The sequence below is a fragment of the Scyliorhinus torazame genome, chromosome 24 (genome assembly GCF_047496885.1).
Source record: "Scyliorhinus torazame isolate Kashiwa2021f chromosome 24, sScyTor2.1, whole genome shotgun sequence".
Lineage (NCBI taxonomy): Eukaryota > Metazoa > Chordata > Chondrichthyes > Carcharhiniformes > Scyliorhinidae > Scyliorhinus > Scyliorhinus torazame.
Window position 1 is genome coordinate 38,065,396 of NC_092730.1, and position 13,918 is coordinate 38,079,313.

General features: G+C 44.9%; 1 non-coding gene across 1 annotated transcript; it reads left to right on the forward strand.

Moving 5' to 3' along the window:
• The first annotated feature begins 4,711 nt into the window (after positions 1-4,711).
• On the forward strand, positions 4,712-4,784 carry trnak-cuu (transfer RNA lysine (anticodon CUU)). Its single transcript has one exon. It is a non-coding gene; the product is annotated as a tRNA-Lys (tRNA).
• Positions 4,785-13,918: the final 9,134 nt, after the last annotated feature.

The following is a 13,918-nucleotide window of genomic DNA, read 5'->3' on the forward strand; positions in this document are numbered from 1 at the left end:
ACACAGAACATCAGAAACATATTGCATAAATACATTTATTGTGGACTGGTGCCATCTCCTGGCTGATCGGGAGCCGTGTGACACAGACACATTCATTCAGGAGCGTTTAAATTGGAGTGAAATGCACACAAACAACACGAATTTATTTCTGCTCACTGTGCCAGTTATAGTGATCTGTATTAAACAGCAGGAGCGGGATCCGCAGTCTTCGCCTTGTTTTAAAATAATTTAGAGTACCCAATTAATTTTTCCCAATTCAGGGGCAATTTAGCGTGGCCAATCCACCTAGCTTGCACATCTTTGGATTCTGGGGGCGAAACCCACGCAAACACGGGAGAATGTGCAAACTTCACACGGACAGTGACCCAGAGCCGGGATCGAATCTGGTACCTCGGCGCCGTGAGGCAGTCGAGCTGACCACTGTGCCGCTATGCTGCCCTCGCAGTTTCGTTGTTGAAATGAAATCAAAATAAACAATCTTTGTCCCTTGCTTTTCGTACTGGGACCATGGGTAACCTGGGTTATTTTTGGTTTGTTGGCCTCCACTGCGAAGAGAATAAAACACATACGGGACCAGTCTTTGCCGTTGCTGAGTAAACACTGTGCAATAGTCACTCCGAACGATTCTGTCATGAAGCTGCTCTTCAGGTATTCTCCTTCTCAATCTGCTGAAGGCTGAGCTGACACATTGGAGGTGAGGGCGAATCCTTTCTGATGGATCTGCCTTTTTCCAGTGGTGGCTTCCGATCATGGAAAACGGTCCACATTTTCCACGATCTCGCCATTTTATTCTGTGTGCCATTTCAATGTGAGTGTTGACAACACAATTCAGCTCTTGGTATTCACCATGATTCAGTCAGTGGTGGTCTGTGGAAAGTAGGAGTCAGTCTGTGGAGCTCTGTCTCCCATAGTCTTGACGTTCAGAGTGACCATTACACAGTCCTTGTGGCGACAAGGTCCCATTTGCACATTGAGGATTCGCACCATCCGGTTATTTGACACTACCACCCTGCTACGTGCGATCAATTTTGAAATACAATTGCTGCACATTTCAGTCCCTGACACTATATGGCAGAGTCAGATTCATTCCATATTTGTAATATACTAATCATTCTTCGGATTGTTACATATCTTCTGCAACTATCTGTCTTTGGGATTCAGTTAAGTCGCTTTGCGATGGTCTCTGGGACTGTATGAGAGTCTGTCATTCAGTATCTTTCATACTCTGAAAATCTGTGTGAAGGTTGAACTAAATCTGTAATGATCAATCTCTGATATTGTTATTGAGTGGACAAAATCATTATGTTGTTTGCTAGTTTCCGTTAAAACGTCTGCATATCAGAATCAGGACAAAACTTTCAGTGGCAGTGGGCATGCGCGTGTGTTGGGGGAGGTGCATATAGACATTTGGGTGGTGAATGAATCTTTATCTGTCAGTCCCTGCTGTGCCCAGTAACAAGTCTTACAACACCAGGTTAAAGTCCTACAGGTGTGTTTCAAACGCTAGCTTTCGGAGCACTGCTCGTTCCTCAGGTGAATGAAGAGGTATGTTCCGGAAACATATCTATATAGGCAAAGTCAAAAATGCAAGACAATGCTTTGAATGCCAGCATTTGCAGGTAATTAAGTCTTTACAGGTCCAGAGATGAAATGAAAATGAAAATGAAAATCGCTTATTGTCACAAGTAGGTTTCAAATTAAGTTACCGTGAAAAGCCACATTCCGTCGCCTGTTAGGGGAGGCTGGTACGAGAATTGAAACGTGCTTCTGATCTGACTTGGTCGGCTTTTAAAGCCAGCGATTTAGCCCTGTGCTAAACCAGATAGGAGAAACCCCCCGTTAAAGGGGTGTGAATTGGCTCACACCAGGACAGTTGGTAGGATTTCGCAAGCCCAGGCCAGATGGTGGGGGATAAATGAAATGCGACATGAATCCAAGGTCCCGGTTGAGGCCGTACACATGAATGCGGAACTTGGCAAGAAGTTTCTGTTCGGCGATTTTCATTGTCGCGTGTCCTGAAGGACGCCTTGCAGAACGCTTATCCGGAGATCAGAGGCTCAATGCCCTTGACTGCTGAAGTGTTCTCCTACGTGTTCTCTGGTGTGACATGTAAATATTCGATTCATTCTCTATCTGCAGACTCTGTTGCTTTGTGTGGCACAGGTCTCCCCAGACCAACGAGCCAGCCGCTGATTTGATCTCACTTGAAGCAACTTTTAATTGCGTCCAAAGCCCATCAGTTTCCCCACACAATTATAAATCAGAAATATGAATGGACAATGTGACATTTATCTCTCTGTTCTGGCGCCGATCAGAAGCAGTGATGTCAGTTTGCACCACTCGCCAAGTCGGTCTGTGGATGCGCCTCGCCAATCACGTCGGTAATGTATTTCTGCCAGTCAGTGGGTTCAGTTGGCATTTTAGGAGAAATTCGAAGTCATCATGACTTCATCAGTGGCCTCATGGTTAAGGTGTGAGTGATGTTAATCATGATGTGATCAAATGTGTGTCTGTTTCAGTCTTTCCGCAGGGAGTTTTCATGCTGAGGAGAAACATGTTGGACATGGTCTGGGAATGTTTCACTCCGGTCCATTCCCAACATATCCTGCCCTGATGGGATGGGCTTTTCCTTCCAATCGTTGCAGAACACTTTTTAAATATTGAGTAATATTCGTTAATTATCATTTATTAAGTATTGTTTCATACGTTTAGTGCAGTTTATTTAAAAATACTAATTACCAGACGCGATAAATTTTTACTTTCATTCCCGAAACAGCCAAATTGGGTGAAAACCATCAATGAGATGCAAAGGGAGCCCCGATCATTTGTGTGGTCAGTGGTTTGTTTATGGAGCTGAGTAAATATTCCGGAGCAGAGCCGCTGCGAGCGGGGTTCGAACTTCCACGGGGATACAATAATGTGGGTTTGCCGTTTGTGTCCACACATTTGGCGAGGAATGGAGCTGCTGCTGCCCGGCGAGCTGGGCAAGCAAGAGACACAGCTATTGACCAACTGCACCCGCTCCAAATAGATTCCCCAAATTACTGGACAAAACAAAAACAAACACAACTGATCTTTTCAGAAACTATGTCAGTCTCTTCGAAAACAATATGCCAACACCGCTTCAAGATTCGATTTGCTGTAAGAATTCACTATGAACTGCCTCAATGTCAGCCGTAATTCCTTACCATCTCTCAGTCAGAAGCTGACTGTTTCGAAGTTTCCGTCACTTTTCTAGGTCCGGTTCAGTAAAATCAATCACACCCCCATGATCTGCTTTTCTCCTGTTCTCAGACACATCCACTTTCTACAAGTGCGCACGAAATGATTTGAAGAGTAAGAGTCAGACTCGTTCTCTCTCGATCCCTTTATCCCAGAGCCACCTCACAACCAGGAATGGAACTTCTTACAGAGCAAGAATGGAATAGTTTGTCGATTCTTCTACTGATTCACGACCGTCCATCACCAGGACGTATTCGTCCAAAAGAGTTGGAATGAGATGGGGCTGAGTTTCACTGTGTATCCAATCAGCCCCCGGAGAAGCACAAAAACAGTGAGTGAGGGAAAGAGAAAGAAACAGATAGAGAGACAACAGAAAGAGAACAAGAAAATATTTTTTTTAAATGTTCCATTTCTGCCACGATCTTTTTACACAGAAATACATTCACCTGAATGAAACCGAACCACGTTTCCATTCGCTGCCGTTGCTGCTTCTCCTTCCGAACGTTGCAGGAAACTTTATTATTTATTGATTGCTGCTTTGAGTGTGAACTCCTTATTTATCTTTATGTTTCGTTTAGTTTCCAAAAAGAACGTTTTTCTAAAAAACTGAATTCGATAAATGTTAGTACCGTTGACAGACAACCAACCGAAATTCCGATTCATTGTCGAGCCGGCAGCTTTTCCGGGGAGTTGAACAAACATTTCGAATCACACTCGAATCTGCGGGGGGGAAACGCTATTGGATTTGAAGTCCAACGACTTGACCACTCGGCCATCACAGCTGCATCAATCAACAGTAATTTGGTCGATAGAATACATTCTAAAGCCGGCCTTGGATCACTCCAGGAAGTCATTGCATTCAAGCGATCAAAGCGGCCCCGGGGTTTATGTGAGGAGGGGTTGAATCTTGTGGAAAATAACCATTCGATTTGGAAAGAAGCCTTCAGATATTCGAAAATCTGAGTTCCCTGAACGCACAATTCCACTGATTAAATAGTTTGTGTAACAACATCAGTTACATTGGAAAAATATCAGAAATTCATGTTCCTTTTCAAATGCAGCAGCACTAAACTTCCCAGTCTGGATGAAAATTAAAACGATGAATCTAGAAATTAGAGCACAGAGGGAGACCAGTGGAGAACGAATGGTCACGTGATGACGCAACTAAAATGATCACGTGTCTGGATTCCTGCAATTCTCCCCGGATCGCGGTCAGAGCACAAGCCAGGAGGAGCAGCTCAATTATTAAATCAATTATTTTTTTATTACAACTCCTTGGTTTCCAGTCATTCAAAGACGACCATTTCTACATGGTGTCAGGAGTGGACATTATAGCAGAAGCATTTGAACGCATCAACCTCCTTGCTTCATAGAATCGTAGATTCTCCAGCGCAGAAAGCCATTTGGCCCAACAAGTCATTACATACCCTCCGAATGAGCACCGCAGCCACTCTCATCAAGAAGATGTTTAATGGGCAATGCAGCACCAGCTCGGCTAGCTCAGTCGGTAGAGCATGGAACTCTTAATCCCAGAGTCGTGGGTTCGAGCCCCATGTTGGGCGCTTCCTTACTATGATCGGAAAAGATTGATGCTGAATGAACTGTCTTCACAACAAGAAGGCAAGGTTATGTCGCTGGACTGGGAATCCAGAGGTCTGAACTAACCCTTGGTGACAAGATTTAACAAATCTGGAATTGAAATTTCGTTGCAGTAATGGCGCAGAAAGGTTCTGCTTCAGGCGGATCAATTTCCACAACTGGGAACACATTTACACAACAGGGAACGATTTGACACAACCACAGTGAAGATCTGTCACCAGCAGAGGGACGGTTCCGACAGAGAGAGCACAGTTACACAGCAGAGAGCACGGTCACACAGCAGAGAGCACAGTTACACAGCAGAAAACACATTTTCCGAAAAAAACAGTTTCTTCATATCGGCACCTTTTCTGTGTGTCATTGTGTGTGTGTCCTGATAGTCCCTTCCTGCATTTCTCTGTGTCTTTCTCTGTCTGTCACAGCCGTGATGATGTTACGGATTCATCTCACTTTTCCCAAACAGTAATTGTGATTGACAGATGCAGAAATATTTTCACACTGACATTCAGTACCAATGTCTGATAGAGACTGAATTCCACTCTCACAAAAAGTACCAGACATTGACTCATAATGAAGGCACCCTGCTCTCACAACCTGTTCCAGAGACTGAGTTGCAGACTGTTCCCTCCACTCGCGAACACTACCTGTGATTTACAGATCCAGAACAAATCTCAGTCAGGTGAGTAGCAGAGTTTGATGGGTACGACATGTATTCCACAATCGCCTTCTCTGCGCCAGATAATCAGACGCAGTCGACATACGGTGTCTGTGTTGTTTTAACAAGAGTTTTACACAAGAACCGGAACACATTTACACAATATCAGGGTATAAGACGGAGGAGCAGAAGTATACCATTCAGCCTATCGAATGTGCTCTGTATTTCAATGAGATCATGCTTGATCTGATATATGACGTGTTATGACCTCATACGGTGGCACGTTGTCACAGTGGCTACCTCACAGCGCCCGCGATCCGGGTTCAATTCCAGCCTTTGGTCACTGACTGTATGGAGTTTGCACTTTTTTTCTGTGTCTATGGGATTCCTCCGGGTGCTGCGATTTCCTCGCACGTCCAAATGTGTGTGGGTTAGGTGGAATGCCCATGCTAAATTGCCCCTTTGTGTTTATAAAGTTGGGTAGTGCGTTACAGGGATGTGGTTGGGGCATAGCGACTCTTTCAGAGGGTCGGTGCTGAGTCGATGGGCCGAATGGCCACCTTTTACATTTTAATGATTTCATGATGATCCTCATGCCCACTTTCCCGGCTTTTCATCTCTAGATTTCATGATTAACCTTTTTAACCAATACTCCAACTAAGCCTCAGGTACCAGTAACTCCTCAATGGGCGCTAATTTTCCGGCTGCCAATCATTTGATCAGTCTGAGGGAAGTCGCATCCTGGAAACATCATAAATTGATCCAGTTCCAAAGTAAATTAAGTCGCTTCAGTCCCTGATAACCAAAGGCTGCTTTCCCCGTTGACGGTGAGATCTGACTGATGGTGATTTAACCTGAGGATCACGATACCTCAGGCGAATGGCAAGGCTGCGAAGGCGGGGTTTTCCTGATTCAGTTCTATTGTAACCGTGTGATCTGAATCGAATTAACCTGCTTCTCACTCTGTTAATATTGTCTCACGCTGATGCAGACCTCACCGATTGGATAGACGAGTGATCGTTCTTCAGTCTCGTCATGGACGAATCCGCTAAATATTAGACCATAAGACCATAAGAAATAGGAGCGGAAGTAAGGCCATTCGGCCCATCGAGTCCACTCCACCATTCAATCATGGCTGATTTCAACTCCATTTACCCTCTCTCTCTCTCCACAGCCCTTAATTCCTCGAGAAATCAAGAATTTATCAACTTCTGTCTTAAAGACACTCAACGTCCCGGCCTCCACCGCCCTCTGTGGCAATGAATTCCACAGACCCACCACTCTCTGGCTGAAGAAATTTCTCCTCATCTCTGTTCTAAAGTGACTCCCTTTTATTCTACGGCTGTGCCCCCGTGTCCTAGTCTCCCCCTGCTAATGGAAACAACTGCCCTACATCCACCCTATCTAAGCCATTCATTATCTTGTAAGTTTCTATTAGATCTCCCCATAACCTCCTAAACTACAATGAATATAATCCCAGGATCCTCAGACGTTCATCGTATGTTAGGCCTACCATTCCTGGGATCATCCGTGTGAATCTCCGCTGGACCCACTCCAGTGCCAGTATGTCCTTCCTGAGGCGTGGTGCCCAAAATTGCTCGCAGTATTCTAAATGGGGCCTAACTAATGCTTTATAAAGCTTCAGAAGTACATCCCTGCTTTTATATTCCAAGCCTCTTGAGATGAATGACAACTTTGCATTTGCTTTCTTAATTACGGACTCAACCTGCAAGTTTACCTTTAGAGAATCCTGGACTAGGACTCCCAAGTCCCTTTGCACTTCAGCATTATGAATTTTGTCACCGTTTAGAAAATAGTCCATGCCTCTATTCTTTTTTCAAAAGTTCAAGACCTCGCACTTGCCCACGTTGAATTTCATCAGCCATTTCTTGGACCACTCTCCTAAACTGTCTAAATCTTTCCACAGCCTCCCCACCTCCTCCATACTACCTGCCCCTCCACCTATCTTTGTATCATCGGCAAGCTTAGCCAGAATGCCCCCAGTCCCGTCATCTAGATCGTTAATATATAAAGAGAACAGCTGTGGCCCCAACACTGAACCCTGCGGGACACCACTCGTCACCGGTTGCCATTCCGAAAAGGAACCTTTAATCCCAACTCTCTGCCTTCTGCCTGACAGCCAATCGTCAATCCATGTTAGTACCTTGCCTCGAATACCATGGGCCCTTATTTTACTCAGCAGTCTCCCGTGAGGCACCTTATCAAAGGCCTTTTGGAAGTCAAGATAGATAACATCCATTGGCTCTCCTTGGTCTAACCTATATATTATCTCTTCAAAGAACTCTAACAGGTTTGTCAGGCACGACCTCCCCTTACTAAATCCATGCTGACTTCTCCTACTCCGACCCTGCACTTCCAAGAATTTAGAAATCTCATCCTTAACAATGGATTCTACAATCTTGCCAACAACCGAGGTTAGGCTAATTAGCCTATAGTTCTCCATCTTTAGCCTTGTTCCCTTCTTGAACAGGGGTGTTACAACAGCGATTTTCCAATCCTCTGGGACTTTCCCTGACTCCAGTGACTTTTGAAAGATCATAACTAACGCCTCCACTTTTTCTTCACTATCTCCTTTAGAACTCTGGGATGTAGCCCATCTGGGCACGGAGATTTATCAATTTTTAGACCTCTTAATTTCTCTAGCACTTTCTCCTTTGTGATGGCTACCATATTCAACTCTGCCCCCTGACTCTCCGGAATTGTTAGGCTTTTACTCATGTCTTCGACAGTGAAGACTGACGCAAAGTACTTATTTAATTCCTCAGCTATTTCCTTGTCTCCCATCACTAGATTACCAGTGTCATTTTGGAGCGGCCCAATGTCAACTTTTGCCTCCCGTTTGTTTTTAATGTATTGAAAGAAACTTTTACTATCATTCGTAATGTTACTGGCTAGCCTAGCTTCATATTTGATCCTCTCTTTCCTTATTTCTCTCTTTGTTATCCTCTGTTTGTTTTTGTAGCCTTCCCAATCTTCTGACTTCCCACTACTCTTTGCCACATTTATAGGCTTTCTCTTTTGTTTGATGCATTCCCTAACTTCCTTTGTCAGTCATGGCTGCCGAATCCCCCCTCTGATAATCTTTCTTTTCTTTGGGATGAACCTCTGTACTGTGTCCTCAATTACTCCCAGAAACTCCTGCCATTGCTGTTCTACTGTCATTCCCACTAGGCTCTGCTCCAAGTCGATTTTATCAGTTCCTCCCTCATGCCCCTGTAGTTACCTTTATTTAACTGTAACACCTTTACATCTGATTCTACCTTCTTTCTTTCAAATTGGAGATTGAATTCTACCATATTATGATCACTGTCTCCTAAGGGCTCCTTTACTTTAAGATCTTTAATCAAGTCATGCTCATTACATAACACTAAGTCCAGTATGGCCTGTTCCCTCGCGGGCTCCATCACAAGCTGTTCCAAAAAGCCCTCCTGTAAACATTCAATGAATTCCCTTTCCTTGGGTCCACTGGACGCATTATTTACCCAGTCCACCTGCATATTGAAGTCCCCCATGATCACTGTGACCTTGCCTTTCTGACATGCACTTTCGATTTCGTGGTGCATTTTGTGCCCCCGGTCCTGACCACTGTTTGGAGGCCTGTACATAACTCCCATTATGTTTTTTTGCCTTTGTGGTTCCTCAACTCTACCCACACAGAGTCCACATCATCTGACCCTATGTCGTTTAGTGCTATTGATTTAATTTCATTCCTAATTAACAAGGCAACCCCGCCCCCTCTGCCCACCTCTCTGTCTTTTCGATAGGTTGTGAATCCCTGGATGTTTAAATGCCAGTCCTGAACCCCCTGCAACCATGTCTCTGTGATGCCTACCACATCATACCTGCCAGTCATAATCTGGGCCACAAGCTCATCTACCTTGTTCCGTACACTGCGCGCATTTAAATATAGCACCTTTAATTCTCTATTGACCGTCCCTTTTTGTTTTCTTAGTGTGGTGGACCTTGGTTTACTGAGCCTTTCCATACACTGTGTCATATTTTGTGGGATGGGGACTATCGTAACCTCTCCTGAGATTTGTCTTTTCGTGCTTTTTTGTATTCCTATGCAGCTACGCTTCCCACTGATTACTACTTCACCTCTTGTTTCCCTGACTTTCCCTTGCCCCCCAATCTTTAGTTTAAAGTCCTATTGACCACCCTATTTACTCTTTTCGCCAGAACACTGGTCCCAGCTCGGTTCAGGTGGAGACCATCCCAACGGTATAGGTCCCCCCTGTCCCAAAACTGATCCCAGTGTCCCATGAAAAGGAACCCCTCTTTCCCACACCACTCTTTCAGCCACGTGTTAACTTCCCTTATTCTTGCCTCCCTATGCCAATTTGCACGTGGCTCGGGCAGTAATCCGGAGATTATGACCCTTGAGGACCTGTTTTTTAATTTGAATCCTAGCTCTTTATAATCTCTAAACAGGTCCTGTTTCCTAGACTTGCCTATGTTGTTGGTACTGACATGGGCCTCAACAACTGGATCCTCCCCCTCCCTCTCCAGTATCCTTTCAAGCCGGTCAGAAATACCAGGCAACGTACCATGCGGGACTCTTTATCATGCTCACAAAGGATACTATCTATCCCCCTGATAATAGAATCCCCTACAACTACAACTTGCCTCTTTACTCCCTCCCCTTGAATGGCCTGCTGAACCACGGTGCCTTGGTCAGCTGACTCGTCCTTCCTGCAGCCCTGTTCGCCATCCACACAGGGAGCAAGTGCCTCACACCTGTTGGACAGGGTCAAGGGCTGAGACTCCTGAGATCCTGACTGCTGGTTCCCTTTAACTGCCTGACCTGCAGTCACACCCTGCTGTCCCTGGCCACTGGCAGGATTTAAACTAGTTACTCTGACAGGTGTGACTGCCTCCTGAAACACAATGTCCAGGTAAGTCTCCCCCTCCCGGATGTGCCTCAGTGTTTGAAGCTCAGACTCCAGCTCATCAACTCTGAGCCGGAGCTCTTCGAGCAGCCAACACTTACTGCAGATGTGGTTGCTGCAGCTCGGAATGCGATCTGCCAGCTCCCACATCAAGCAGCTCAAGCACATCACCTGACCAGCCATCACTGATTAATTAATTAGTTTAATTTAAGTTTACGAGTTAAGCTGTGTTTTGTTTTAAATGTGGTGCCGATTTGCTATCAACCACAATATGAAGGCACTTTCTGGAAAGTTTACCTTTCAACCAGCAATAGTCTCATCGTACCACAATAATTTACCATTAATCTGCTCCAAGTATACTTTCACGACTCGCTGAAAGAATATAATCCCTATTTCCTGGGGAATAAAGCCAGGCAGGAGTAGAAACCTGTAACTCAATGATCATGAAAATGTCCATCGTGAAATGTGTGTTCCGATGATCGACGGATTCCTCTGTGAAGCCGGGAGCGTTTGTTTTTGCTGTCAAATGCTGGTTGATTCCAGTCTTTCAGCGGGGGCCTTTCACACTGTGTGGAAACATCTTGGAAATAATATTGAAGTGTTTCACATCAGTCCATTCATAAAAGTCCCTGAATGTGATGGGAATTCATTTTATTGAAAAACACTGCATTTCCAACATTGAACACGGGGCTGGAGTCAAAGATCATAGAATTTACAGTGCAGAAGGAGGCCATTCGGCCCTTCGAGTCTGCACCGGCTCTTGGAAAGAGCATCCTACCCAACGTCAACACCCCCACCCTATCCCCATAACCCACTAACCCCACCCAACACTAAGGGCAATTTTGGACACTAAGAGCAATTTATCATGGCCAATCCACCTAACCTGCACATCTTTGGACTCTGGGCGGATATTTTCCATCAGTTCATGGATGCAAAACGAATTAAGACGTTTCGACGCATGCACTTGTCGGTTGAGGTGGCCGAGTGGTGAAGGCGATGTACTGCTAGTCCATTGCGCTCTGTAACGGCGTTCGAATCCCATCCTCGTCGATTTTTCATACGCTGTTTTCTCGGAAGTGGGACTCATTTTCCGATGATGGATCTGCAATCACTGACGTGCAAATCCATTCCAGGTTGTGAGGCCGGATTGCATCGAGCTGTGTTGGAAAAACGAGAATTCAAAATTCAGTCTTGTTCTGATTGAGATGAATTGATCGGGTAGGGAGAGAGGAACCACTTTGATTTGACTTACTGTCACATGTACTGAAGTACAGTGAAAAGTATTTTTCTGCTACCAAGGCACATACACATTACATACAGAGTGGGCAAAAAAAGAGTAATCGACACAGTGCATTGCCAAACGGTACATCGACAAACAGTGATTGGTTACAGTGCGGAACAAGTGGACAAACAAAGTAAATCCATGAGCAAGAGCAGCATAGGGCGTCGTGAATAGTGTTCTTACAGGGAACAGATCAGTCCGAGGGAGAGTTGTTGAGGAGTCTAGTAGCTGTGGGGAACAAGCTGTTCCTATGTCTGGATGTGCGGGTCTTCAGACTTCAGTGCCTTCTGCCTGATGAAATAGTCTGTAAAAAGTCAAAACCTGGGTGGGAGGGTTTCTGATAATGTTGTCTGCTGTCCTGAGGCAGCGGGAGTTGTAGGCAGAATCACTGTGTGTGTGGCATGCTTGTGTGATGGGTTGGACTGAGTTCACCACATTGCAGTTTCTTGCGAAGTTGGACCGAGCAGTTGCCATACCAAGCTGTGATGCAGCCCGATAGTATGCTCTCTATGGCGCATCTGTACAAGTTTGTGAGAGTCGAAGCAGACATGACGAATTTCTTGTCCTTCCTTCGGAGGTAGAAACGATGTTGGGCTTTCTAGCTTGTTGCATCAACGTGAGTGGACCAGGACAGACTGTTGGTGATGGCGACCCCCAGAGTTGTAAAGCTATCGACCATCTCCACTTCGCACCCATTGATGCAGACGGGAGTGTGTGTTGTGCAACGCTTCATGGCGTCGATGATCAGTTCCTTGGTCTTTCCGATATTTAGAGACAGGCTGTTTTAGGTACTGTTATGGACGAGGCGTTTTCCGAACCCCAAAATGTATCAGAAAGTTCTACCGATCTCTCCCTTGAATGGATTTGTTGCTTTTCCTAGCACACGGCTTTTTCCCTAGGTGTGGGATTACAATTATGGACACGTGGGTTTTTAAACACAAAACATTGTTTATTCCATGAACTCAACTGAACATCTTAAATAAACATTGGATCTCTTACCACAGCTTACTTCAAAGATAACTCAGAAAATATTGCAACAGTAAATAATTCCTTAAACTGTTCCTTCAAACTTCCAAGAGACTTAACACCTTGAAACAGAATCACATCAGGTTAAAGGCTTTACAATCATCAGTTTAAATCACCCAAATGATCCAAAAATGGTCTTTTATGTCAGAGATCCAGCTCCCTGCTAACACAGACACTCCCAAGCACTTTTCAAACTTGCAGCTCCCTGGAAACACACAGACACACACAAGGTGCTTTTTAAACTGAAAGTAAAAACCTGAAAAATGGCTGACCGAAAGCCCAGCTCCACCCACTCTCTGGCATCACTGTTTTCTTAAAGGTACATTGCTCAAACATCCATGTCTTAAAGGTACTCTTACATGACACCTCCACCCAAGAAAAAAAAACTTCAATTTCAAGATGGTTTCATTTTTCACTTTTGCACCATTCACTAAGAAATATACACAGTAAATATACACTTTCGCTTAAAAAAAAACAACACATGCAAACAGGTATAATAATATAGTCCATTTTTCCTTTGTTATTCTTCCTCCAACCGAAATCCTTCTCGATTGACAGCCTCTTTGAACAAAATCTCTGCACGAGATCTCTGCACGGGGGCAGCACGGTAGCCTTGTGGATAGCACAATTGCTTCACAGCTCCAGGGTTCCAGGTTCGATTCTGGCTTGGGTCACTGTCTGTGCGGAGTCTGCACATCCTCCCCGTGTCTGCGTGGGTTTTCTCCGGGTGCTCTGGTTTCCTCCCACAGTCCAAAGATGTGCGGGTTAGGTGGAATGGCCATGATAAATTGTCCTTAGTGTCCAAAATTGCCCGTGGGGTTACTGGGTTATGGGGATAGGGTGGCGGTGTTGACCTTGGGTAGGGTGATCTTTCCAAGAACCGGTGCAGACTCGATGGGCTGAATGGCCTCCTTCTGCTCTGTAAATTCTGTGATAATGATCCATCCATTCCTCTACTACTCTGCATTTCTCTTTAGAATCAGATACTTTAGTTCAATCTGACCACATAGTCCCTTGCAATTCTCCAATACAGGGACATTGGTGATCACAGCTTTCAGGCAGTCAAATGCCTGTTGAAAGTACGCTGTCCATTGAATATTTTTACGTTTCTTCAGCAATTCCATCAGTGGAGTAATCACGCCACAAAACGTTTGCACTAAAGTTCGATTAAATCCACTCATTCTAAGAAATCGCATTATTTCCCTTCCTCTTGAGGATATCAGA